This window comes from Anser anser, assembly GCF_964211835.1.
Source record: "Anser anser genome assembly, chromosome: 18".
Taxonomy (NCBI): domain Eukaryota; kingdom Metazoa; phylum Chordata; class Aves; order Anseriformes; family Anatidae; genus Anser; species Anser anser.
The window spans coordinates 15959917-15987865 of NC_139739.1; the positions used below are offsets into that span (position 1 = coordinate 15959917).

At 48.9% G+C, this 27949-nt stretch overlaps 1 protein-coding gene and 1 long non-coding RNA gene across 2 annotated transcripts in view; both read left to right on the top strand.

Annotated features, from left to right (window-relative positions):
* The window catches only part of MAJIN (membrane anchored junction protein), a 132472-nt gene that overhangs the window by 81423 nt on the left and 23100 nt on the right, over positions 1-27949 (top strand). The window lies entirely within an intron of this gene.
* On the top strand, positions 137-27948 carry LOC310883455. The gene is made up of 2 exons (XR_014573546.1): positions 137-217; positions 1091-27948. It is a non-coding gene; the product is annotated as an uncharacterized lncRNA (long non-coding RNA).

Below are 27949 nucleotides of genomic sequence, written 5' to 3' on the forward strand. Positions count from 1 at the left end.
CCAGAGCTAAATGGGTCTCGGGCAGAATCCAATACATTTTGAGAAACTTTTGTGGAGGAAGCAGAGGTAGCTAGCAGGCATGCAGCTACGTCTAAAGTAGGGCCAAAGTTGAGAGAGACGTAACATGGAGGGATCTTCAGCTGGTATTGACAAGCAGTTGTTTATTTGGAGCTAGCCCAGAAGTTTTGGAAAACAAGATGAGGGAAGGGAAGTGAAGGTACCCAGGCAGGTACCTCCGTCCGAAACTGAGCAACGTTGTCAGGTACCTAGCCTGAAGCGATCTGAGGGCAGGATCCCAAAGTAAATCTGTATGTGGAGATAGCCACAAGGTTTTGGCAAACCAGATCAGCCAGAAGCAAGAGAAGCCTCTTGGCAGGCACCTGCATCGAAAATTGGCCCAAGTTCTCGGGTACCTAGCCTGAAGGGTTCTGCGGACCGAATCCACAAGTCCCTCTCTCTCTGGAAGAGGCCAAAACATTTCAGAAAGTATGCCTGGGAGGAGGAACGGGTAGCTACTGGGCATGCGCATAATTCCCAATTTGGCCAAAATTCAGGTAGCTACCCCAGACGGGTAAAGTGCTTTTGTCCAGAACTTCCGCAGGGAGGCAAAACTTTTTCAAAAGTACAATGTGGCGGAGGCAAAGGTTGCTAGCGGGCATGTAAAAACCTCCAAACTATCCCAAATTCTCTGTTACCTAGCCCAGGGGAATCCGAGTTTAGGATCCCCAAAGAAAAAATCTCTGTTCGAGGAAACCAAATCTTTTGCAGAAGCATGCCAAGGTGAGAAGGCAAGGGTAGCTACCAGGCATACAGTTATGCATAAACTTGGCCAAACCTGTGGTGTCCCTATCCTGAAGGGCTTTGCAGCTGGTACCCAGAGCTAAATGTGTCTCGGGCAGAATCCCAAACATCTTGAGAAGCTTTTGTGGAGGAAGCGATGGTTGCTAGCAGGCATGCAACTACGTCCAAAGTAGGGCCAAAGCTGAGAGAGACGTAACGTGGAGGGGTCTTCAGCTGGTATTGACAAGCAGTTGTGTATTTGGTGCTACCAAGAAGTTTTGGAAAACAAGATGAGGGAAGGGAAGTGAAGGTACCCAGGCAGGTACCTCGGTCCCAAATTGGGCAAGGTTGTCAGGTACCTAGCCTGAAGCGATCTGAGGGCAGGAACCCAAAGTAAATCTGTATGTGGAGGTAGGCACAAAGTTTTGGCAAACCAGATCAGGCAGAGGCAAGAGAATCCCCTTGGCATGGAACTCCCTCCAAAATTGGCCCAAGTTCTCAGGTACCTATCCTGAAGGGTCCTGCGGACCGAATCCACAAGTCCCTCTCTCTCTGGAAGAGGCCCAAAAGATTTCAGAAAGTATGCCTGGGAGGAGGAACGGGTAGCTACTGGGCATGCCCATAATTCCCAATTTGTCCAAAATTCAGGTAGCTACCCCAGACGGGTACGCTGCTTTTGTCCAGAACTGCTGCAGGGAGGCGAAACTTTTTCAAAAGTACAATCTGGCGGAGGCAAAGTATTCTTCCGGGCATGTACCAACGTCCAAAATAGTCAAAATTTTGTTACCTAGCCCAGAGGAATCCGAGTTTAGGATCCCCAAAGAAAAAATCTCTGTTGGAGGAAGCCAAATCTTTTTTCTAGAAGCATGCCAAGGTGAGAAGGCAAGGGTAGCTACCAGGCATACAGTTATGCATAAAGTTGGCCAAACTTGTGGTGTCCCTACCCTGAAGGGCTTTGCAGCTGGTACCCAGAGCTAAATGTGTCTCGGGCAGAATCCCATACATTTTGAGAAGCTTTTGTGGAGGAAGCGATGGTTGCTAGGAGGCATGCAGCTACGTCCAAAGTAGGGCCAACGTTCAGAGAGACGTAACGTGGAGGGGTCTTCAGCTGGTATTGACAAGCAGTTGTGTATTTGGAGCTAGCCTCAAAGTTTTGGAAAACAAGATGAGCGAAGGGAAGTGAAGGTACCCAGGCAGGTACCTCCGCTGGAAATTGGGCAAAGTTGTCAGGTACCTAGCCTGAAGCGATCTGAGGGCAGGATCCCAAAGTAAATCTGTATGTGGAGGTAGCCACAAAGTTTTGGCAAACCAGATCAGTCAGAGGCAAGAGAAGCCCCTTGGCATGGAACTCCCTCCAAAATTGGCCCAAGTTCTCAGGTACCTAGCCTGAAGGGTTCTGCGGACCGAATCCACAAGTCCCTCTCTCTCTGGAAGAGGCCAAAACATTTCAGAAAGTATGCCTGGGTGGAGGAACGGGTAGCTACAGGGCATGCGCATAATCTCCAATTTGGCCAAACTTCCGGTAGCTACCCCAGATGGGTACGCTGCTTTTGTCCAGAACTGCCGCAGGTAGGCGAAACGTTTTCAAAAGTACAATGTGGCGAAGGCAAAGTTGGCTAGCGGGCATTTACCAACCTCCAAAGTAGCCCAAATTCTTTGTTACCTAGCCCAGAGGAATCTGAGTTTAGGATCCCCAAAGAAAAAATCTCTGTTGGAGGAAGCCAAATCTTTTTTGTAGAAGCATGCCAAGGTGAGAAGGCAAGGGTAGCTACCAGGCATACAGTTATGCATAAACTTGACCAAACTTGTGGTGTCCCTACCCTGAAGGGTTTTGCAGCTGGTCCCCAGAGCTAAAAGTGTCTCAGGCAGAATCCCATACATTTTGAGAAACTTCTGTGGAGGAAGCAGAGGTAGCTAGCAGGCATGCAGCTACGTCCAAAGTAGGGCCAAAGTTGAGAGAGACGTAACGTGGAGGGGTCTTCAGCTGGTATTGACAAGCAGTTGTTTATTTGGAGCTAGCCCAGAAATTTTGGAAAACAAGATGAGGGAAGGGAAGTGAAGGTACCCAGGCAGGTACCTCGGTCCCAAATTGGGCAAAGTTGTCAGGTACCTAGCCTGAAGCGATCTGAGGGCAGGATCCCAAAGTAAATCTGTATGTGGAGGTAGCCACAAGGTTTTGGCAAACCAGATCAGGCAGAGGCAAGAGAAGCCTCTTGGCATGCACCTCCGTCGAAAATTGGCCCAAGTTCTTGGGTACCAAGCCTGAAGGGTTCTGCGGACCGAATCCACAAGTCCCTCTCTCTCTGGAAGAGGCCAAAACATTTCAGAAAGTATGCCTGGGAGGAGGAACGGGTAGCTACTGGGCATGCGCATAATTCCCAATTTGGCCAAAATTCAGGTAGCTACCCTAGACGGGTACGGTGCTTTTATGAAGAACTGCCGCAGGGAGGCGAAACTTTTTCAAAAGTACAATGTGGCGGAGGCAAAGGTAGCTAGCGGGCATGTACCAACCTCCAAAGTAGCCCAAATTCTCTGTTACCTAGCCCAGGGTAATCCGAGTTTAGGATCCCCAAAGAAAAAATCTTTCTTGGAGGAAGCCAAATCTTTTGCAGAAGCATGCCAAGGTGAGAAGGCAAGGGTAGCTACCAGGCATACACTTCCCTGTAAACTTGGCCAAACTTGTGGTGTCCCTACCCTGAAGGGATTTGCAGCTGGTAAATCTCTCTCAGGAATAATCCCAAACATTTTGAGAAGCTTTTGTGGAGGAAGCGATGGTTGCTAGCAGGCATGCAGCTGCGTCCAAAGTAGGGCCAACGTTCAGAGAGACGTAACGTGGAGGGGTCTTCAGCTGGTATTGACAAGCAGTTGTGTATTTGGTGCTAGCCCAGAAGTTTTGGAAAAGAAGATGAGCGAAGGGAAGTGAAGGTACCCAGGCAGGTACCTCCGTCGGAAGTTGGGCAAGGTTGTCAGGTACCTAGCCTGAAGCGATCTGAGGGCAGGATCCCAAAGTAAATCTGTATGTGGAGGTAGCCACAAGGTTTTGGCAAACCAGATCAGGCAGAGGCAAGAGAAGCCTCTTGGCATGCACCTCCTTCGAAAATTGGCCCAAGTTCTTGGGTACCTAGCCTTAAGGGTTCTGCGGTGAGAATCCACAAGTCCCTCTCTCTCTGGAAGAGGCCCAAAAGATTTCAGAAAGTATGCCTGGGAGGAGGAACGGGTAGCTACTGGGCATGCACATAATTCCCAATTTGGCCAAACTTCCGGTAGCTACCCCAGACGGGTACGCTGCTTTTGTCCAGAACTGCTGCAGGGAGGCGAAACTTTTTCAAAAGTACAGTCTGGCGGAGGCAAAGTATTCTACTGGGCATGTACCAACGTCCAAAATAGTCAAAATTTTGTTACCTAGCCCAGAGGAATCCGAGTTTAGGATCCCCAAAGAAAAAATCTCTGTTGGAGGAAGCCAAATCTTTTTTGTAGAAGCATGCCAAGGTGAGAAGGCAAGGGTAGCTACCAGGCATACAGTTATGCATAAACTTGACCAAACTTGTGGTGTCCCTACCCTGAAGGGTTTTGCAGCTGGTCCCCAGAGCTAAAAGTGTCTCAGGCAGAATCCCATACATTTTGAGAAACTTTTGTGGAGGAAGCAGAGGTAGCTAGCAGGCATGCAGCTACGTCCAAAGTAGGGCCAACGTTGAGAGAGACGTAACGTGGAGGGGTCTTCAGCTGGTATTGACAAGCAGTTGTGTATTTGGAGCTAGCCTCAAAGTTTTGGAAAACAAGATGAGGGAAGGGAAGTGAAGGTACCCAGGCAGGTACCTCCGTCGGAAATTGGGCAAAGTTGTCAGGTACCTAGCCTGAAGCGATCTGAGGGCAGGATCCCAAAGTAAATCTGTATGTGGAGGTAGCCACAAAGTTTTGGCAAACCAGATCAGCCAGAGGCAAGAGAAGCCCCTTGGCATGGAACTCCCTCCAAAATTGGCCCAAGTTCTCAGGTACCTAGCCTGAAGGGTTCTGTGGACCGAATCCACAAGTTCCTCTCTCTCTCTGGAAGAGGCCAAAACATTTCAGAAAGTATGCCTGGGAGGAGGAACGGGTAGCTACAGGGCATGCGCATAATTTCCAATTTGGCCAAACTTCCGGTAGCTACCCCAGATGGGTACGCTGCTTTTGTCCAGAACTGCCGCAGGTAGGCGAAACGTTTTCAAAAGTACAATGTGGCGAAGGCAAAGTTAGCTAGCGGGCATTTACCAGCCTCCAAAGTAGCCCAAATTCTTTGTTACCTAGCCCAGAGGAATCTGAGTTTAGGATCCCCAAAGAAAAAATCTCTGTTGGAGGAAGCCAAATCTTTTTTGTAGAAGCATGCCAAGGTGAGAAGGCAAGGGTAGCTACCCGGCATACGGTTATGCATAAACTTGACCAAACTTGTGGTGTCCCTACCCTGAAGGGTTTTGCAGCTGGTCCCCAGAGCTAAAAGTGTCTCAGGCAGAATCCCATACATTTTGAGAAACTTTTGTGGAGGAAGCAGAGGTAGCTAGCAGGCATGCAGCTACGTCCAAAGTAGGGCCAAAGTTGAGAGAGACGTAACGTGGAGGGGTCTTCAGCTGGTATTGACAAGCAGTTGTTTATTTGGAGCTAGCCCAGAAATTTTGGAAAACAAGATGAGGGAAGGGAAGTGAAGGTACCCAGGCAGGTACCTCCGTCGGAAATTGGGCAAAGTTGTCAGGTACCTAGCCTGAAGCGATCTGAGGGCAGGATCCCAAAGTAAATCTGTATGTGGAGATAGCCACAAGGTTTTGGCAAAGCAAGATAAACGGGAGGCAAGAGAAGCCTTTTCTCATGCACCTCCGTCGAAAATTGGCCCAAGTTCTCAGGTACCTATCCTGAAGGGTTCTGTGGACCAAATCCACAAGTCCCTCTCTCTCTGGAAGAGGCCAAAACATTTCAGAAAGTATGCCTGGGAGGAGGAACGGGTAGCTACTGGGCATGCGCATAATTCCCAATTTGGCCAAAATTCAGGTAGCTACCCCAGACGGGTACGCTGCTTTTGTCCAGAACTGCTGCAGGGAGGCGAGACTTTCTCAAAAGTACAATGTGGCGGAGGCAAAGGTAGCTAGCGGGCATGTAAAAACCTCCAAAGTAGCCCAAATTCTCTGTTACCTAGCCCAGGGGAATCCGAGTTTAGGATCCGCAAAGGAAAAATCTCTGTTGGAGGAAGCCAAATCTTTTGCAGAAGCATGCCGAGGTGAGTAGGCAAGGGTAGCTACCAGGCATACACTTCCTTGTAAACTTGGCCAAACTTGTGGTGTCCCTACCCTGAAGGGCTTTGCAGCTGGTACCCAGAGGTAAATCTCTCCCAGGAATAATCCCAAACATTTTGAGAACCTCTTGTGGAGGAAGCGATGGTTGCTAGCAGGCATGCAGCTACGTCCAAAGTAGGGCCAAGGTTGAGAGAGACGTAACGTGGAGGGGTCTTCAGCTGGTATTGAGAAGCAGTTGTGTATTTGGAGGTAGCCCAGAAGTTTTGGAAAACAAGATGAGCGAAGGGAAGTGAAGGTACCCAGGCAGGTACCTCGGTCCCAAATTGGGCAAAGTTGTCAGGTACCTACCCTGCAGCGATCTGAGGGCAGGATCCCAAAGTAAATCTGTATGTGGAGGTAGCCACAAAGTTTTGGCAAACCAGATCAGGCAGAGGCAAGAGAAGCCCCTTGGCATGGAACTCCCTCCAAAATTGGCCCAAGTTCTCAGGTACCTAGCCTGAAGGGTTCTGCGGACCGAATCCACAAGTCCCTCTCTCTCTGGAAGAGGCCCAAAAGATTTCAGAAAGTATGCCTGGGAGGAGGAACGGGTAGCTACTGGGCATGCACATAATTCCCAATTTGTCCAAAATTCAGGTAGCTACCCCAGACGGGTACGCTGCTTTTGTCCAGAACTGCCGCAGGGAGGCGCAACGTTTTCAAAAGTACCATGTGGCGGAGGCAAAGTATGCTACCGGGCATTTACCAACCTCCAAAGTAGCCCAAATTCTCTGTTACCTAGCCCAGGGTAATCCGAGTTTAGGATCCCCAAAGAAAAAATCTCTGTTGGAGGAAGCCAAATCTTTTTTGTAGAAGCATGCCAAGGTGAGAAGGCAAGGGTAGCTACCAGGCATACAGTTATGCATTAACTTGGCCAAACTTGTGGTGTCCCTACCCTGAAGGGTTTTGCAGCTGGTCCCCAGAGCTAAATGTGTGTCAGGCAGAATCCCATACATTTTGAGAAACTTTTGTGGAGGAAGCAGAGGTAGCTAGCAGGCATGCAGCTACGTCCAAAGTAGGGCCAACGTTGAGAGAGACGTAACGTGGAGGGGTCTTCAGCTGGTATTGACAAGCAGTTGTGTATTTGGAGCTAGCCCAGAAGTTTTGGAAAACAAGATGAGGGAAGGGAAGTGAAGGTACCCAGGCAGGTACCTCCGTCGGAAATTGGGCAAAGTTGTCAGGTACCTAGCCTGAAGCGATCTGAGGGCAGGATCCCAAAGTAAATCTGTATGTGGAGGTAGCCACAAGGTTTTGGCAAACCAGATCAGCCAGAGGCAAGAGAAGCCTCTTGGCATGCACCTCCGTCGAAAATTGGCCCAAGTTCTTGGGTACCAAGCCTGAAGGGTTCTGCGGTGAGAATCCACAAGTCCCTCTCTCTCTGGAAGAGGCCAAAACATTTCAGAAAGTATGCCTGGGAGGAGGAACGGGTAGCTACTGGGCATGCGCATAATTCCCAATTTGGCCAAAATTCAGGTAGCTACCCCAGACGGGTACGGTGCTTTTATCAGGAACTGCCGCAGGGAGGCGAAACTTTTTCAAAAGTACAATGTGGCGGAGGCAACGTTAGCTAGCGGGCATGTACCAACCTCCAAAGTAGCCCAAATTCTCTGTTACCTAGCCCAGGGGAATCCGAGTTTAGGATCCCCAAAGAAAAAATCTTTCTTGGTGGAAACCAAATCTTTTGCAGAAGCATGCCAAGGTGAGAAGGCAAGGGTAGCTACCAGGCATACACTTCCCTGTAAACTTGGCCAAACTTGTGGTGTCCCTACCCTGAAGGGCTTTGCAGCTGGTAAATCTCTCTCAGGAATAATCCCAAACATTTTGAGAAGCTTTTGTGGAGGAAGCGATGGTTGCTAGCAGGCATGCAGCTACGTCCAAAGTAGGGCCAAAGTTGAGAGAGACGTAACGTGGAGGGGTCTTCAGCTGGTATTGACAAGCAGTTGTTTATTTGGAGCTAGCCCAGAAGTTTTGGAAAACAAGATGAGCGAAGGGAAGTGAAGGTACCCAGGCAGGTACCTCCGTCGGAAATTGGGCAAAGTTGTCAGGTACCTAGCCTGAAGCGATCTGAGGGCAGGATCCCAAAGTAAATCTGTATGTGGAGGTAGCCACAAGGTTTTGGCAAACCAGATCAGCCAGAGGCAAGAGAAGCCTCTTGGCATGCACCTCCGTCGAAAATTAGCCCAAGTTCTCGGGTACCTACCCTGAAGGGTTCTGCGGACCGAATTCACAAGTCCCTCTCTCCCTGGAAGAGGCCAAAACATTTCAGAAAGTATGCCTGGGAGGAGGAACGGGTAGCTACTGGGCATGCGCATAATTCCCAATTTGGCTAAAATTCAGGTAGCTACCCCCGACGGGTACGCTGCTTTTATCCAGTACTGCCGCAGGGAGGCGAAACTTTTTCAAAAGTACAATCTGGCGGAGGGAAAGTATGCTACCGGGCATGTACCAACGTCCAAAATAGCCAAAATTCTGTTACCCAGCCCAGGGGAATCCGAGTTTAGGATCCCCAAAGAAAAAATCTCCGTTGGAGGAAGCCAAATCTTTTTTCTAGAAGCATGCCAAGGTGAGAAGGCAAGGGTAGCTACCAGGCATACGGTTATGCATAAACTTGGCCAAACTTGTGGTGTCCCTACCCTGAAGGGCTTTGCAGCTGGTCCCCAGACCTAAATGTATCTCAGGCAGAATCCCATACATTTTGAGAAGCTTTTGTGGAGGAAGCGATGGTTGCTAGGAGGCATGCAGCTACGTCCAAAGTAGGGCCAACGTTGAGAGAGACGTAACGTGGAGGGGTCTTCAGCTGGTATTGACAAGCAGTTGTGTATTTGGAGCTAGCCCAGAAGTTTTGGAAAACAAGATGAGGGAAGGGAAGTGAAGGTATCCAGGCAGGTACCTCCGTCGGAAATTGGGCAAAGTTGTCAGGTACCTAGCCTGAAGCGATCTGAGGGCAGGATCCCAAAGTAAATCTGTATGTGGAGGTAGCCACAAGGTTTTGGCAAACCAGATCAGCCAGAGGCAAGAGAAGCCTCTTGGCATGCACCTCCGTCGAAAATTGTCCCAAGTTCTCAGCTACCTATCCTGAAGGGTTCTGCGGACCGAATCCACAAGTCCCTCTCTCTCTGGAAGAGGCCAAAACATTTCAGAAAGTATGCCTGGGAGGAGGAACGGGTAGCTACTGGGCATGCACATAATTCCCAATTTGGCCAAAATTCAGGTAGCTACCCCAGACGGGTACGGTGCTTTTATGAAGAACTGCCGCAGGGAGGCGAAACTTTTTCAAAAGTACAATGTGGCGGAGGCAACGTTAGCTAGCGGGCATGTACCAACCTCCAAAGTAGCCCAAATTCTCTGTTACCTAGCCCAGGGGAATCCGAGTTTAGGATCCCCAAAGAAAAAATCTTTCTTGGAGGAAGCCAAATCTTTTGCAGAAGCATGCCGAGGTGAGAAGGCAAGGGTAGCTACCAGGCATACACTTCCCTGTAAACTTGGCCAAACTTGTGGTGTCCCTACCCTGAAGGGCTTTGCAGCTGGTAAATCTCTCTCAGGAATAATCGCAAACATTTTGAGAAGCTTTTGTGGAGGAAGCGATGGTTGCTAGTAGGCATGCAGCTACGTCCAAAGTAGGGCCAAAGTTGAGAGAGACGTAACGTGGAGGGGTCTTCAGCTGGTATTGACAAGCAGTTGTTTATTTGGAGCTAGCCCAAAAGTTTTGGAAAACAAGATGAGCGAAGGGAAGTGAAGGTACCCAGGCAGGTACCTCCGTCGGAAATTGGGCAAAGTTGTCAGGTACCTAGCCTGAAACGATCTGAGGGCAGGATCCCAAAGTAAATCTGTATGTGGAGGTAGCCACAAGGTTTTGGCAAAGCAAGATAAACGGGAGGCAAGAGAAGCCTTTTCTCATGCACCTCCGTCGAAAATTGGCCCAAGTTCTCAGCTACCTATCCTGAAGGGTTCTGCGGACCGAATCCACAAGTCCCTCTCTCTCTGGAAGAGGCCAAAACATTTCAGAAAGTATGCCTGGGAGGAGGAACGGGTAGCTACTGGGCATGCGCATAATTCCCAATTTGGACAAAATTCAGGTAGCTACCCCAGACGGGTACGCTGCTTTTGTCCAGAACTGCTGCAGGGAGGCGAAACTTTCTCAAAAGTACAATGTGGTGGAGGCAAAGGTAGCTAGCGGGCATGTAAAAACCTCCAAAGTAGCCCAAATTCTCTGTTACCTAGCCCAGGGTAATCCGAGTATAGGATCCCCAAAGGAAAAATCTCTGTTGGAGGAAGCCAAATCTTTTGCAGAAGTATGCCGAAGTGAGAAGGCAAGGGTAGCTACGAGGCATACACTTCCTTGTAAACTTGGCCAAACTTGTGGTGTCCCTACCCTGAAGGGCTTTGCAGCTGGTACCCAGAGGTAAATCTCTCCCAGGAATAATCCCAAACATTTTGAGAAGCTTTTGTGGAGGAAGCGATGGTTGCTAGCAGGCATGCAGCTACGTCCAAAGTAGGGCCAAGGTTGAGAGAGACGTAACGTGGAGGGGTCTTCAGCTGGTATTGACAATCAGTTGTGTATTTGGAGCTAGCCCAGAAGTTTTGGAAAACAAGATGAGGGAAGGGAAGTGAAGGTACCCAGGCAGGTATCTCCGTCCCAAATTGGGCAAAGTTGTCAGGTACCTAGCCTGAAGCCATCTGAGGGCAGGATCCCAAAGTAAATCTGTATGTGGAGGTAGGCACAAGGTTTTGGCAAACCAGATCAGGCAGAGGCAAGAGAATCCCCTTGGCATGGAACTCCCTCCAAAATTGGCCCAAGTTCTCAGGTACCTATCCTGAAGGGTTCTGCGGACCGAATCCACAAGTCCCTCTCTCTCTGGAAGAGGCCAAAACATTTCAGAGAGTATGCCTGGGAGGAGGAACGGGTAGCTACTGGGCATGCACATAATTCCCAATTTGGCCAAAATTCAGGTAGCTACCCTAGACGGGTACGGTGCTTTTGTCCAGAACTGCTGCAGGGAGGCGAAACTTTTTCAAAAGTACAATCTGGCGGAGGGAAAGTATGCTACCGGGCATGTACCAACGTCCAAAATTGCCAAAATTCTGTTACCCAGCCCAGGGGAATCCGAGTTTAGGATCCCCAAAGGAAAAATCTCTGTTGGAGGAAACCAAATCTTTTGCAGAAGCATGCTGAGGTGAGAAGGCAAGGGTAGCTACCAGGCATACAGTTATGCATAAACTTGGCCAAACTTGTGGTGTCTCTACCCTGAAGGGCTTTGCAGCTGGTACCCAGAGTTAAATCTCTCCCAGGAATAATCCCAAACATTTTGAGAAGCTTTTGTGGAGGAAGCGATGGTTGCTAGGAGGCATGCAGCTACGTCCAAAGTAGGGCCAAAGTTGAGAGAGACGTAACGTGGAGGGGTCTTCAGCTGGTATTGACAAGCGTTTGTGTATTTGGGGCTAGCCCAGAAGTTTTGGAAAAGAAGATGAGGGAAGGGAAGTGAAGGTACCCAGGCAGGTACCTCCGTCGGAAATTGGGCAAAGTTGTCAGGTAACTAGTCTGAAGCGATCTGAGGGCAGGATCCCAAAGTAAATCTGTATGTGGAGGTAGCCACAAGGTTTTGGCAAACCAGATCAGGCAGAGGCAAGAGAAGCCTCTTGGCATGCACCTCCATTGAAAATTGGGCAAAGTTCTCAGGTACCTATCCTGAAGGGTTCTGCGGACCGAATCCACAAGTCCCTCTCTCCCTGGAAGAGGCCCAAAACATTTCAGAAAGTATGCCTGGGAGGAGGAACGGGTAGCTACTGGGCATGCACATAATTCCCAATTTGTCCAAAATTCAGGTAGCTACCCCAGACGGGTACGCTGCTTTTGTCCAGAACAGCCGCAGGGAGGCGAAACTTTTTCAAAAGTACAATGTGGCGGAGGCCAAGGTAGCTAGCGGGCATGTACCAACTTCCAAAGTAGCCCAAATTCTCTGTTACCTAGCCCAGGGGAATCCGAGTTTAGGATCCCCAAAGGAAAAATCTCTGTTGGAGGAAGCCAAATCTTTTGCAGAAGTATGCCGAAGTGAGAAGGCAAGGGTAGCTACGAGGCATACACTTCCTTGTAAACTTGGCCAAACTTGTGGTGTCCCTACCCTGAAGGGCTTTGCAGCTGGTACCCAGAGCTAAATGTGTCTCAGGCAGAATCCCATACATTTTGAGAAACTTTTGTGGAGGATGCAGAGGTAGCTAGCAGGCATGCAGCTACGTCCAAAGTAGGGCCAAAGTTGAGAGAGACATAACGTGGAGGGGTCTTCAGCTGGTATTGACAAGCAGTTGTTTATTTGGAGCTAGCCCAGAAATTTTGGAAAACAAGATGAGGGAAGGGAAGTGAAGGTACCCAGGCAGGTACCTCCGTCGGAAATTGGGCAAAGTTGTCAGGTACCTAGCCTGAAGCGATCTGAGGGCAGGATCCCAAAGTAAATCTGTATGTGGATGTAGCCACAATTTTTTGGCAAACAAGGTAAGCGGGAGGCAAGAGAAGCCTCTTGGCATGCACCTCCGTCCCAAACTGGGCAAAGTTCTCAGGTACCTAGCCTGAAGGGTTCTGCGGACCAAATCCACAAGTCCCTCTCTCTCTGGAAGAGGCCCAAAACATTTCAGAAAGTATGCCTGGGAGGAGGAACGGGTAGCTACTGGGCATGCCCATAATTCCCAATTTGTCCAAAATTCAGGTAGCTACCCCAGACGGGTACGCTGCTTTTGTCCAGAACTGCCGCAGGGAGGCAAAACCTTTTCAAAAGTACAATCTGGCAGAGGCAAAAGTAGCTAGCGGGCATGTACCAACCTCCAAAGTAGCCCAAATTCTGTTACCTAGCTCACGGGAATCCGAGTTTAGGATCCCCAAAGAAAAAATCTCTGTTGGAGGAAGCCAAATCTTTTGCAGAAGCATGCCGAGGTGAGAAGGCAAGGGTAGCTACCTGGCATACAGTTATGCATAAACTTGGCCAAACTTGTGGTGTCCCTATCCTGAAGGGCTTTGCAGCTGGTTCCCAGAGCTAAATGTGTCTCAGGCAGAATCCCATACATTTTGAGAGACTTTTGTGGAGGAAGCAGAGGTAGCTAGCAGGCATGCAGCTACGTCCAAAGTAGGGCCAACGTTGAGAGAGACGTAACGTGGAGGGGTCTTCAGCTGGTATTGACAAGCAGTTGTGTATTTGGAGCTAGCCCAGAAGTTTTGGAAAACAAGATGAGCGAAGGGAAGTGAAGGTACCCAGGCAGGTACCTCCGTCGGAAATTGGGCAAAGTTGTCAGGTACCTAGCCTGAAGCGATCTGAGGGCAGGATCCCAAAGTAAATCTGTATGTGGAGGTAGCCACAAGGTTTTGGCAAACCAGATCAGGCAGAGGCAAGAGAAGCCTCTTGGCATGCACCTCCGTCGAAAATTGGCCCAAGTTCTTGGGTACCAAGCCTGAAGGGTTCTGCGGACCGAATCCACAAGTCCCTCTCTCTCTGGAAGAGGCCAAAACATTTCAGAAAGTATGCCTGGGAGGAGGAACGGGTAGCTACTGGGCATGTGCATAATTCCCAATTTGGCCAAAATTCAGGTAGCTACCCCAGACGGGTACGGTGCTTTTATCAGGAACTGCCGCAGGGAGGCGAAACTTTTTCAAAAGTACAATGTGGCGGAGGCAACGTTAGCTAGCGGGCATGTACCAACCTCCAAAGTAGCCCAAATTCTCTGTTACCTAGCCCAGGGGAATCCGAGTTTAGGATCCCCAAAGAAAAAATCTTTCTTGGTGGAAACCAAATCTTTTGCAGAAGCATGCCAAGGTGAGAAGGCAAGGGTAGCTACCAGGCATACACTTCCCTGTAAACTTGGCCAAACTTGTGGTGTCCCTACCCTGAAGGGCTTTGCAGCTGGTAAATCTCTCTCAGGAATAATCCCAAACATTTTGAGAAGCTTTTGTGGAGGAAGCGATGGTTGCTAGCAGGCATGCAGCTACGTCCAAAGTAGGGCCAAAGTTGAGAGAGACGTAACGTGGAGGGGTCTTCAGCTGGTATTGACAAGCAGTTGTTTATTTGGAGCTAGCCCAGAAGTTTTGGAAAACAAGATGAGCGAAGGGAAGTGAAGGTACCCAGGCAGGTACCTCCGTCGGAAATTGGGCAAAGTTGTCAGGTACCTAGCCTGAAGCGATCTGAGGGCAGGATCCCAAAGTAAATCTGTATGTGGAGGTAGCCACAAGGTTTTGGCAAACCAGATCAGCCAGAGGCAAGAGAAGCCTCTTGGCATGCACCTCCGTCGAAAATTAGCCCAAGTTCTCGGGTACCTACCCTGAAGGGTTCTGCGGACCGAATTCACAAGTCCCTCTCTCCCTGGAAGAGGCCAAAACATTTCAGAAAGTATGCCTGGGAGGAGGAACGGGTAGCTACTGGGCATGCGCATAATTCCCAATTTGGCTAAAATTCAGGTAGCTACCCCCGACGGGTACGCTGCTTTTATCCAGTACTGCCGCAGGGAGGCGAAACTTTTTCAAAAGTACAATCTGGCGGAGGGAAAGTATGCTACCGGGCATGTACCAACGTCCAAAATAGCCAAAATTCTGTTACCCAGCCCAGGGGAATCCGAGTTTAGGATCCCCAAAGAAAAAATCTCCGTTGGAGGAAGCCAAATCTTTTTTCTAGAAGCATGCCAAGGTGAGAAGGCAAGGGTAGCTACCAGGCATACGGTTATGCATAAACTTGGCCAAACTTGTGGTGTCCCTACCCTGAAGGGCTTTGCAGCTGGTCCCCAGAGCTAAATGTATCTCAGGCAGAATCCCATACATTTTGAGAAGCTTTTGTGGAGGAAGCGATGGTTGCTAGGAGGCATGCAGCTACGTCCAAAGTAGGGCCAACGTTGAGAGAGACGTAACGTGGAGGGGTCTTCAGCTGGTATTGACAAGCAGTTGTGTATTTGGAGCTAGCCCAGAAGTTTTGGAAAACAAGATGAGGGAAGGGAAGTGAAGGTATCCAGGCAGGTACCTCGGTCCCAAATTGGGCAAAGTTGTCAGGTACCTAGCCTGAAGCGATCTGAGGGCAGGATCCCAAAGTAAATCTGTATGTGGAGGTAGCCACAAGGTTTTGGCAAACCAGATCAGCCAGAGGCAAGAGAAGCCTCTTGGCATGCACCTCCGTCGAAAATTGTCCCAAGTTCTCAGCTACCTATCCTGAAGGGTTCTGCGGACCGAATCCACAAGTCCCTCTCTCTCTGGAAGAGGCCAAAACATTTCAGAAAGTATGCCTGGGAGGAGGAACGGGTAGCTACTGGGCATGCACATAATTCCCAATTTGGCCAAAATTCAGGTAGCTACCCCAGACGGGTACGGTGCTTTTATGAAGAACTGCCGCAGGGAGGCGAAACTTTTTCAAAAGTACAATGTGGCGGAGGCAACGTTAGCTAGCGGGCATGTACCAACCTCCAAAGTAGCCCAAATTCTCTGTTACCTAGCCCAGGGGAATCCGAGTTTAGGATCCCCAAAGAAAAAATCTTTCTTGGAGGAAGCCAAATCTTTTGCAGAAGCATGCCGAGGTGAGAAGGCAAGGGTAGCTACCAGGCATACACTTCCCTGTAAACTTGGCCAAACTTGTGGTGTCCCTACCCTGAAGGGCTTTGCAGCTGGTAAATCTCTCTCAGGAATAATCGCAAACATTTTGAGAAGCTTTTGTGGAGGAAGCGATGGTTGCTAGTAGGCATGCAGCTACGTCCAAAGTAGGGCCAAAGTTGAGAGAGACGTAACGTGGAGGGGTCTTCAGCTGGTATTGACAAGCAGTTGTTTATTTGGAGCTAGCCCAAAAGTTTTGGAAAACAAGATGAGCGAAGGGAAGTGAAGGTACCCAGGCAGGTACCTCCGTCGGAAATTGGGCAAAGTTGTCAGGTACCTAGCCTGAAACGATCTGAGGGCAGGATCCCAAAGTAAATCTGTATGTGGAGGTAGCCACAAGGTTTTGGCAAAGCAAGATAAACGGGAGGCAAGAGAAGCCTTTTCTCATGCACCTCCGTCGAAAATTGGCCCAAGTTCTCAGGTACCTATCCTGAAGGGTTCTGCGGACCGAATCCACAAGTCCCTCTCTCTCTGGAAGAGGCCAAAACATTTCAGAAAGTATGCCTGGGAGGAGGAACGGGTAGCTACTGGGCATGCGCATAATTCCCAATTTGGCCAAAATTCAGGTAGCTACCCCAGACGGGTACGCTGCTTTTGTCCAGAACTGCTGCAGGGAGGCGAAACTTTCTCAAAAGTACAATGTGGTGGAGGCAAAGATAGCTAGCGGGCATGTAAAAACCTCCAAAGTAGCCCAAATTCTCTGTTACCTAGCCCAGGGTAATCCGAGTATAGGATCCCCAAAGGAAAAATCTCTGTTGGAGGAAGCCAAATCTTTTGCAGAAGTATGCCGAAGTGAGAAGGCAAGGGTAGCTACGAGGCATACACTTCCTTGTAAACTTGGCCAAACTTGTGGTGTCCCTACCCTGAAGGGCTTTGCAGCTGGTATCCAGAGGTAAATCTCTCCCAGGAATAATCCCAAACATTTTGAGAAGCTTTTGTGGAGGAAGCGATGGTTGCTAGCAGGCATGCAGCTACGTCCAAAGTAGGGCCAAGGTTGAGAGAGACGTAACGTGGAGGGGTCTTCAGCTGGTATTGACAATCAGTTGTGTATTTGGAGCTAGCCCAGAAGTTTTGGAAAACAAGATGAGGGAAGGGAAGTGAAGGTACCCAGGCAGGTATCTCCGTCCCAAATTGGGCAAAGTTGTCAGGTACCTAGCCTGAAGCCATCTGAGGGCAGGATCCCAAAGTAAATCTGTATGTGGAGGTAGGCACAAGGTTTTGGCAAACCAGATCAGGCAGAGGCAAGAGAATCCCCTTGGCATGGAACTCCCTCCAAAATTGGCCCAAGTTCTCAGGTACCTATCCTGAAGGGTTCTGCGGACCGAATCCACAAGTCCCTCTCTCTCTGGAAGAGGCCAAAACATTTCAGAAAGTATGCCTGGGAGGAGGAACGGGTAGCTACTGGGCATGCACATAATTCCCAATTTGGCCAAAATTCAGGTAGCTACCCTAGACGGGTACGGTGCTTTTGTCCAGAACTGCTGCAGGGAGGCGAAACTTTTTCAAAAGTACAATCTGGCGGAGGGAAAGTATGCTACCGGGCATGTACCAACGTCCAAAATTGCCAAAATTCTGTTACCCAGCCCAGGGGAATCCGAGTTTAGGATCCCCAAAGGAAAAATCTCTGTTGGAGGAAACCAAATCTTTTGCAGAAGCATGCTGAGGTGAGAAGGCAAGGGTAGCTACCAGGCATACAGTTATGCATAAACTTGGCCAAACTTGTGGTGTCTCTACCCTGAAGGGCTTTGCAGCTGGTACCCAGAGTTAAATCTCTCCCAGGAATAATCCCAAACATTTTGAGAAGCTTTTGTGGAGGAAGCGATGGTTGCTAGGAGGCATGCAGCTACGTCCAAAGTAGGGCCAAAGTTGAGAGAGACGTAACGTGGAGGGGTCTTCAGCTGGTATTGACAAGCGTTTGTGTATTTGGGGCTAGCCCAGAAGTTTTGGAAAAGAAGATGAGGGAAGGGAAGTGAAGGTACCCAGGCAGGTACCTCCGTCGGAAATTGGGCAAAGTTGTCAGGTAACTAGTCTGAAGCGATCTGAGGGCAGGATCCCAAAGTAAATCTGTATGTGGAGGTAGCCACAAGGTTTTGGCAAACCAGATCAGGCAGAGGCAAGAGAAGCCTCTTGGCATGCACCTCCATTGAAAATTGGGCAAAGTTCTCAGGTACCTATCCTGAAGGGTTCTGCGGACCGAATCCACAAGTCCCTCTCTCCCTGGAAGAGGCCCAAAACATTTCAGAAAGTATGCCTGAGAGGAGGAACGGGTAGCTACTGGGCATGCACATAATTCCCAATTTGTCCAAAATTCAGGTAGCTACCCCAGACGGGTACGCTGCTTTTGTCCAGAACAGCCGCAGGGAGGCGAAACTTTTTCAAAAGTACAATGTGGCGGAGGCCAAGGTAGCTAGCGGGCATGTAAAAACCTCCAAAGTAGCCCAAATTCTCTGTTACCTAGCCCAGGGGAATCCGAGTTTAGGATCCCCAAAGGAAAAATCTCTGTTGGAGGAAGCCAAATCTTTTTTCTAGAAGCATGCCGAGGTGAGAAGGCAAGGGTAGCTACCAGGCATACAGTTATGCATAAAGTTGGCCAAACTTGTGGTGTCCCTAATCTGAAGGGTTTTGCAGCTAGTACCCAGACCTAAATGTGTGTCAGGCAGAATCCCATACATTTTGAGAAGCTTTTGTGGAGGAAGCGATGGTTGCTAGGAGGCATGCAGCTACGTCCAAAGTAGGGCCAAGGTTGAGAGAGACGTAACGTGGAGGGGTCTTCAGCTGGTATTGACAAGCAGTTGTGTATTTGGTGCTAGCCCAAAAGTTTTGGAAAACAAGATGAGCGAAGGGAAGTGAAGGTACCCAGGCAGGTACCTCCGTCGGAAATTGGGCAAAGTTGTCAGGTACCTAGCCTGAAACGATCTGAGGGCAGGATCCCAAAGTAAATCTGTATGTGGAGGTAGCCACAAGGTTTTGGCAAAGCAAGATAAACGGGAGGCAAGAGAAGCCTTTTCTCATGCACCTCCGTCGAAAATTGGCCCAAGTTCTCAGGTACCAATCCTGAAGGGTTCTGCGGACCAAATCCACAAGTCCCTCTCTCTCTGGAAGAGGCCAAAACATTTCAGAAAGTATGCCTGGGAGGAGGAACGGGTAGCTACTGGGCATGCACATAATTCCCAATTTGGCCAAAATTCCAGTAGCTACCCCAGACGGGTACGCTGCTTTTGTCCAGAACTGCTGCAGGTAGGCGAAACTTTTTCAAAAGTACAATGTGGCGGAGGCCAAGGTAGCTAGCGGGCATGTAAAAACCTCCAAAGTAGCCCAAATTCTCTGTTACCTAGCCCAGGGGAATCCGAGTTTAGGATCCCCAAAGGAAAAATCTCTGTTGGAGGAAGCCAAATCTTTTGCAGAAGTATGCCGAAGTGAGAAGGTAAGGGTAGCTACGAGGCATACACTTCCTTGTAAACTTGGCCAAACTTGTGGTGTCCCTACCCTGAAGGGCTTTGCAGCTGGTACCCAGAGCTAAATGTGTCTCAGGCAGAATCCCATACATTTTGAGAAACTTTTGTGGAGGAAGCAGAGGTAGCTAGCAGGCATGCAGCTACGTCCAAAGTAGGGCCAAAGTTGAGAGAGACATAACGTGGAGGGGTCTTCAGCTGGTATTGACAAGCAGTTGTTTATTTGGAGCTAGCCCAGAAATTTTGGAAAACAAGATGAGGGAAGGGAAGTGAAGGTACCCAGGCAGGTACCTCCGTCGGAAATTGGGCAAAGTTGTCAGGTACCTAGCCTGAAGCGATCTGAGGGCAGGATCCCAAAGTAAATCTGTATGTGGATGTAGCCACAATTTTTTGGCAAACAAGGTAAGCGGGAGGCAAGAGAAGCCTCTTGGCATGCACCTCCGTCCCAAACTGGGCAAAGTTCTCAGGTACCTAGCCTGAAGGGTTCTGCGGACCAAATCCACAAGTCCCTCTCTCTCTGGAAGAGGCCCAAAACATTTCAGAAAGTATGCCTGGGAGGAGGAACGGGTAGCTACTGGGCATGCCCATAATTCCCAATTTGTCCAAAATTCAGGTAGCTACCCCAGACGGGTACGCTGCTTTTGTCCAGAACTGCCGCAGGGAGGCAAAACCTTTTCAAAAGTACAATCTGGCAGAGGCAAAAGTAGCTAGCGGGCATGTACCAACCTCCAAAGTAGCCCAAATTCTGTTACCTAGCTCACGGGAATCCGAGTTTAGGATCCCCAAAGAAAAAATCTCTGTTGGAGGAAGCCAAATTTTTTTTATAGAAGCATGCCGAGGTGAGAAGGCAAGGGTAGCTACCAGGCATACAGTTATGCATAGACTTGGCCAAACTTGTGGTGTCCCTATCCTGAAGGGCTTTGCAGCTGGTACCCAGAGCTAAATGTGTGTCAGGCAGAATCCCATACATTTTGAGAAGCTTTTGTGGAGGAAGCGATGGTTGCTAGCAGGCATGCAGCTACGTCCAAAGTAGGGCCAAAGTTGAGAGAGACGTAACGTGGAGGGGTCTTCAGCTGGTATTGACATGCAGTTGTATATTTGAGCTAGCCCAGAAGTTTTGGAAAACAAGATGAGGGAAGGGAAGTGAAGGTACCCAGGCAGGTACCTCCGTCGGAAATTGGGCAAAGTCGTCAGGTACCTAGCCTGAAGCGATCTGAGGGCAGGATCCCAAAGTAAATCTGTATGTGGAGGTAGGCTCAAGGTTTTGGCAAATCAGATCAGGCAGTGGCAAGAGAAGCCTCTTGGCATGCACCTCCGTCGAAAATTGGCCCAAGTTCTCAGGTACCTAGCCTGAAGGGTTCTGCGGACCGAATCCACAAGTCCCTCTCTCTCTGGAAGAGGCCCAAAAGATTTCAGAAAGTATGCCTGGGAGGAGGAACGGGTAGCTACTGGGCGTGCCCATAATTCCGAATTTGGCTAAAATTCCGGTAGCTACCCGAGACGGGTACGCTGGTTTTGTCCAGAACAGCCGCAGGGAGGCGAAACGTTTTCAAAAGTACAATCTGGTGAGGCAAAGTTAGCTAGCGGGTATGTACCAACCTCCAAAGTAGCCCAAATTCTCTGTTACCTAGCCCAGAGGAATCCAAGTTTAGGATCCCCAAAGAAAAAATCTCTGTTGGAGGAAGTCAAATCTTTTGCAGAAGCATGCCGAAGTGAGAAGGCAAGGGTAGCTACCAGGCATACACTTCCCTGTAAACTTGGCCAAACTTGTGGTGTCCCTACCCTGAAGGGCTTTGCAGCTGGTACCCAGAGGTAAATCTCTCCCAGGAATAATCACAAAGATTTTGAGAAGCTTTTGTGGAGGAAGCGATGGTTGCTAGCAGGCATGCAGCTACGTCCAAAGTAGGGCCAAGGTTGACAGAGACGTAACGTGGAGGGGTCTTCAGCTGGTATTGACAAGCAGTTGTGTATTTGGAGCTAGCCCAGAAGTTTTGGAAAACAAGATGAGCGAAGGGAAGTGAAGGTACCCAGGCAGGTACCTCCGTCGAAAATTGGGCAAAGTTCTCAGGTACCTAGCCTGAAGGGTTCTGCGGACCGAATCCACAAGTACCTCTCTCTCTGGAAGAGGCCAAAACATTTCAGAAAGTATGCCTGGGAGGAGGAACGGGTAGCTACTGGGCATGCCCATAATTCCCAATTTGGCCAAAATTCAGGTAGCTACCCCAGACGGGTACGCTGCTTTTGTCCAGAACAGCCGCAGGGAGGCGAAACTTTTTCAAAAGTACAATGTGGCGGAGGCAAAGTATGCTACCGGCCATGTACCAACCTCCAAAGTAGCCCAAATTCTCTGTTACCTAGCCCAGGGGAATCCGAGTTTACGATCCCCAAAGAAAAAATCTCTGTTGGAGGAAGCCAAATCTTTTTTCTAGAAGCATGCCAAGGTGAGAAGGCAAGGGTAGCTACCAGGCATACAGTTATGCATAAACTTGGCCAAACTTGTGGTGTCCCTACCCTGAAGAGCTTTGCAGCTGGTACCCAGAGCTAAATGTGTCTCAGGCAGAATCGCATACATTTTGAGAAACTTTTGTGGAGGAAGCAGAGGTAGCTAGCAGGCATGCAGCTACGTCCAAAGTAGGGCCAAAGTTGAGAGAGACATAACGTGGAGGGGTCTTCAGCTGGTATTGACAAGCAGTTGTGTATTTGGAGCTAGCCCAGAAGTTTTGGAAAACAAGATGAGCGAAGGGAAGTGAAGGTACCCAGGCAGGTACCTCCGTCGGAAATTGGGCAAAGTTGTCAGGTACCTAGCCTGAAGCGATCTGAGGGCAGGAACCCAAAGTAAATCAGTATGTGGAGGTAGCCACAATGTTTTGGTAACCAAGATAAGCGGGAGGCAAGAGAAGCCTCTTGGCATGCACCTCCGTCCCAAACTGGGCAAAGTTCTCAGGTACCTAGCCTGAAGGGTTCTGCGGACCAAATCCACAAGTCCCTCTCTCTCTGGAAGAGGCCCAAAACATTTCAGAAAGTATGCCTGGGAGGAGGAACGAGTAGCTACTGGGCATGCACATAATTCCCAATTTGGCCAAAATTGCGGTATCTACCCCAGACGGGTACGCTGCTTTTGTCCAGAACTGCTGCAGGGAGGCAAAACCTTTTCAAAAGTACAATCTGGCAGAGGCAAAAGTAGCTAGCGGGCATGTACCAACCTCCAAAGTAGCCCAAATTCTGTTTCCTAGCTCACGGGAATCCGAGTTTAGGATCCCCAAAGAAAAAATCTCTGTTGGAGGAAACCAAATCTTTTGCAGAAGCATGCCGAGGTGAGAAGGCAAGGGTAGCTACCAGGCATACAGTTATGCATAAACTTGGCCAAACTTGTGGTGTCCCTATCCTGAAGGGCTTTGCAGCTGGTTCCCAGAGCTAAATGTGTCTCAGGCAGAATCCCATACATTTTGAGAGACTTTTGTGGAGGAAGAAAGGTAGCTAGCAGGCATGCAGCTACGTCCAAAGTAGGGCCAAAGTTGAGAGAGACGTAACGTGGAGGGGTCTTCATCTGGTATTGACAAGCAGTTGTTTATTTGGAGGTAGCCCAGAAGTTTTGGAAAACAAGATGAGCGAAGGGAAGTGAAGGTAGCCAGGCAGGTACCTCGGTCCCAAATTGGGCAAAGTTGTCAGGTACCTACCCTGAAGCGATCTGAGGGCAGGATCCCAAAGAGAAACTGTATGTGGAGGTAGCCACAAAGTTTTGGCAACCAAGATAAACGGGAGGCAAGAGAAGCCTTTTCTCATGCACCTCCGTCCCAAATTGGCCCAAGTTCTCAGGTACCTAGCCTGAAGGGTTCTGCGGACCGAATCCACAAGTCCCTCTCTCTCTGGAAGAGGCCAAAACATTTCAGAAAGTATGCCTGGGAGGAGGAACGGGTAGCTACTGGGCATGCACATAATTCCCAATTTGGCCAAAATTCAGGTAGCTACCCCAGACGTGTACGCTGCTTTTTTCCAGAACTGCCGAAGGGAGGCAAAATTTTTTCAAAAGTACAATCTGGTGGAGGCAAAGTATGCTACCGGGCATGTAGCAACCTCCAAAGTAGCCCAAATTCTCTGTTACCTAGCCCAGAGGTATCCGAGTTTAGGATCCCCAAAAAAAAATCTCTGTTGGAGGAAGCCAAATTTTTTTTATAGAAGCATGCCGAGGTGAGAAGGCAAGGGTAGCTACCAGGCATACAGTTATGCATAGACTTGGCCAAACTTGTGGTGTCCCTAATGTTAGTGTTGGGGAGAATCGAATGGATGTTTTATAATTAAGCATTGCCAAATGTACTTACATTATCAATTAATCTATGTACACTGGAAACTTAGGGAGTACACTGAACATTTAAAGGAATCGTTGAAGGGGAACCCTGGGAGGGAACAGGTACAACCTGACCTTGGATAAGGGCCTGGAAATGCTGAAATGAGTTGAAGCAGAACCAAGGAGCGGAGGGAGCATGCGTCGAGTGAGAAAGGTGAAAAGTTTAGCGGAGAGGAAGACTCCTTACTTCATCTGGACGACCACCTGGACGACCACCAGAGTGCGCCACGCATGTGCAAAGGGGAGGGGAGCTAATTAGAATGGAATGCGAGGCTGATGTTGCAACCTGTAATGAATATGTATACCTTACGTAATGTTGGATGTATAAATAATGGCTGGGAAGTAACGGGACTTGAAGCCAGATTTGGGCACCTGCCCCGGCTTCCAGCGCTGAATAAAGCACCTTCATATAATCACTTGGTGGTTATGTGGTTGCTACGCTAACATTTTGGCGACCCAGATGGGACGGCGTGGGCACTGCTGAGGCGGCTCGTGTCTCGGTTTCGCTCCAGCCGGCACCGAGGGATTCTCGGGGAGCAGTCGACCACGACCGACCTCCGCTGCTCACGATGTACCACTGGAGTGGTAAGCAAAGGTGCTTTCAACTTTGGGTATTCGGTACCGATTTGGTTGGGAAAGCCTGCCGGTCAGACGCGGCGAAAGCCACGCTCGGTTGGGCAGGGAGCTCCCGGGGTAAGCCTAGGCGCCGTCCGTTAGACAGAGCGAAAGCTCTGCAGGTTCGGCATTGGTGGTTTGGTATTGGTAATTGTATTGGTTTGTGCTGAAGGGTCAGCACTTGGTATTATTGGTATGTAGTAAGCACGCTGCTGCTCCGGCAGCTTCTGGGAAAGCGTGCTGCTGCTCCGGCAGCTTTTGGGAAAGCGTGCTGGTGCTCCGGCAGCTTTTGGGAGAGCACGCTGCTGCTCCGGCAGCTTTCGGGAAAGCGTGCTGCTGCTCCGGCAGCTTTTGGGAGAGCACGCTGCTGCTCCGGCAGCTTTTGGGAAAGCGTGCTGCTGCTCCGGCAGCTTTTGGGAGAGCACGCTGCTGCTCCGGCAGCTTTTGGGAAAGCGTGCTGCTGCTCCGGCAGCTTCTGGGAGAGCACGCTGCTGCTCCGGCAGCTTCTGGGAGAGCACGCTGCTGCTCTGGCAGCTTTTGGGTTTGTGTCATAAGCTCAAAATGAAAAAGATTAAAGGAATTCTGGGAAAAGATGTACCTATCCCGCGAACATCCCCACTGGGGTGTTTGCTAGCACATTGGAAAGAGGGAGGTTTTGGTCAAGAAATGCGGAAAGGAAAGCTGGTTGATTATTGTAATATCTGGTGGCCACAGTATAAACTAGAGGACCAAGAAACTTGGCCTGAGAATGGAACATTGCAATATAATACAATTTTACAATTAATGCTATTTTGTAAGTGGGAAGGAAAATATGATGAACTGCCGTATGTGGAATTATTCTTTTATTTGCGCCGAAAGCCTGAATGGCAGCATGCTTGTGGAATAATGGTGCTTGAAGTTTCAACTGAGGAACGTTGTTGTGCATGTACTAAGGAGGGACGCTGTATACAGCATCAGGCAATAGAGAATAATAAGTATTATGGGGAAATGAATAATGGAAATATTGATTTGGAAGTTGCGCCGTCCCGCCGGAAGAGCCAGGACAGGGAGGGAAAAGAGAAAAGGAAGATAGCAGTAGTGATGGAGAATCCCCGACTTTAGTCTCCCCTGTGTCACATAGGACCCGGCAACAGCGAAGGGCAGGAGAAACTATAAATGAACAGGGAGGGAAAATAATCGCTCCCCTCAGGCAAGGAGTGGGGACAGAAGGACCGGTATATGTTAAGGTGCCTTTTTCAGCTGGGGATTTAATGATATGTAAACAAGCAGCCGGCACCTACAGGGAAAACCCAGATAAAGTAGCCAGGGTAATGAAAATGATAATTAAAACCCAAAATCCCAATTGGGATGATCTCCAGGTGATCCTGGATACTTTGATGGACTCGACAGAAAAAGACATGGTATTGCGGGCAGCCAGAGAGAGAGCCCGAGAAGATATACGAAATGGATTAGTGCTTGGAAATCTAGATCAAAACTTCCCCACTGAGGATCCCCAATGGGATTATAACACAGGGGATGGAATAAGGAGGCTGAAGAGATATCAAGATTGGGTACAAGTCGGGGTACAGAATGCCATGCCCCGGACTTATCAAAGGACTTCCAGCTGTTTGTGCATGAGGGACAACGATTGGCATTAGGAGTACTGACCCAGCGACTTGGGAGCTGGAAAAGACCTGTGGGGTATTTTTCTAAACAATTGGACGCGGTAAGCGCTGGATGGCCCTCGTGTTTAAGGGCCGTGGCAGCCACAGTCCTTTCAATACAGGAAGCCAGGAAGCTCACATTAGGGAAACGAATTGAGGTGTTCGTGCCACATATGGTGACTACGGTATTGGAGCAAAAGGGGGGCCATTGGCTATCGCCCAGCCGAATGATGAAATATCAAGCTATACTAACTGAGCAAGATGATGTAATCTTAAGAACTACTAACTTATTAAACCCAGCAGTGTTTCTAGGAACAACTACGGAGGAAGGAGACCTCAGTCATGATTGCGTGGAGATCATCGAACATACCTATGCCAGCAGAACAGACTTAAAGGGTCAGCCTCTGGGGAGACCGGATTGGGAACTTTTCACGGATGGAAGCAGCTTTGTGGAAAATGGGACTCGTTATGCAGGATACGCGGTAACTACATCAAAGGTAGTGATTGAGGCAAATTCCCTACCTCCGGGGACTTCAGCCCAACGAGCAGAAATAGTCGCCCTGACACGAGCCCTGGAACTAAGCGAGGGTAAGAACGTGAATATTTGGACAGATTCAAAATATGCATTCGGGGTAGTTCATGTACATGGGGCATTATGGAAAGAAAGGGGAATGCTATCCTCAAAAGGGACTAATATAAAAAACCAGGAAGAAATATTGAAATTAATAACAGCTGTACAGAAACCCCAACAGGTGGCCATAATGCATTGTAAAGCTCATCAAGGAGGGGTGTCAGAGATTGCAGAAGGTAACAGACTGGCAGATTTGACGGCCCGGAAGGTTGCGCGTGAAGTATGGAAGGTAATGGCTCTAATTCCATCAAAGGTAGGCCTCTCTTGTTTTAAATTACCTAAAGACCCAAAGTATTCAGCAGAAGATGAGAGACTTGCAAATTTGATGAAGGCCCAGAAGAATCCTGACGGCTGGTATGTGACTGCGACAGGACAACTTATAGTGCCTCCTATAGTAATGCGAGAAATCTTACAAATAAAACATAATGAATGTCACTGGGGTGCAGGAGCAATGGTGACCTATTTGAAACGAGGTGTCATCTCGGTACACATGTTAACAATGGCAAAGTCAGTAATGTCAAAATGTGAGCTTTGCTTAAAGAATAATCCGGTAGCAAGGAAACATGCTGAGATGGGAAGAACTAGAGCTGGGATAGAGCCTGGAGATTACTGGCAAATAGACTTCGTAGAACTGCCTAAAGCAAGAGGTTATAAATACCTATTGGTAGGGGTTGATACTTTTTCAGGATGGCCGGAGGCCCTTCCCTGTCGCACCAACCAAACAAATGAAACGGTAAAATGGTTACTACAGGAAATAATCCCTAGATTTGGTGTACCATTGGGTATTTCTTCAGACAGGGGACCACATTTCATCGCCAATGTGGTTAAGGAGGTTAGTAGGTTACTGGGAATCACCCAGAACACCCTATCCCACTTACTCCACCCCCATTCTATAGTACTAGCGTTAACAAGCAGGCATAGAGGAATCAATAAGATAGTAGACTAACGAAGATGCGTTAAGATTATACTTACTAATCTCTATATCAAGTTATACTCACTAACCTCTACTAACCTGATTCAACCTAATAGTAATGAAAATACTTGCTCTTGGTATGAGTGAAGTATTTTCAAAGGGGGGAAATGTTAGTGTTGGGGAGAATCGAATGGATGTTTTATAATTAAGCATTGCCAAATGTACTTACATTATCAATTAATCTATGTACACTGGAAACTTAGGGAGTACACTGAACATTTAAAGGAATCGTTGAAGGGGAACCCTGGGAGGGAACAGGTACAACCTGACCTTGGATAAGGGCCTGGAAATGCTGAAATGAGTTGAAGCAGAACCAAGGAGCGGAGGGAGCATGCGTCGAGTGAGAAAGGTGAAAAGTTTAGCGGAGAGGAAGACTCCTTACTTCATCTGGACGACCACCTGGACGACCACCAGAGTGCGCCACGCATGTGCAAAGGGGAGGGGAGCTAATTAGAATGGAATGCGAGGCTGATGTTGCAACCTGTAATGAATATGTATACCTTACGTAATGTTGGATGTATAAATAATGGCTGGGAAGTAACGGGACTTGAAGCCAGATTTGGGCACCTGCCCCGGCTTCCAGCGCTGAATAAAGCACCTTCATATAAT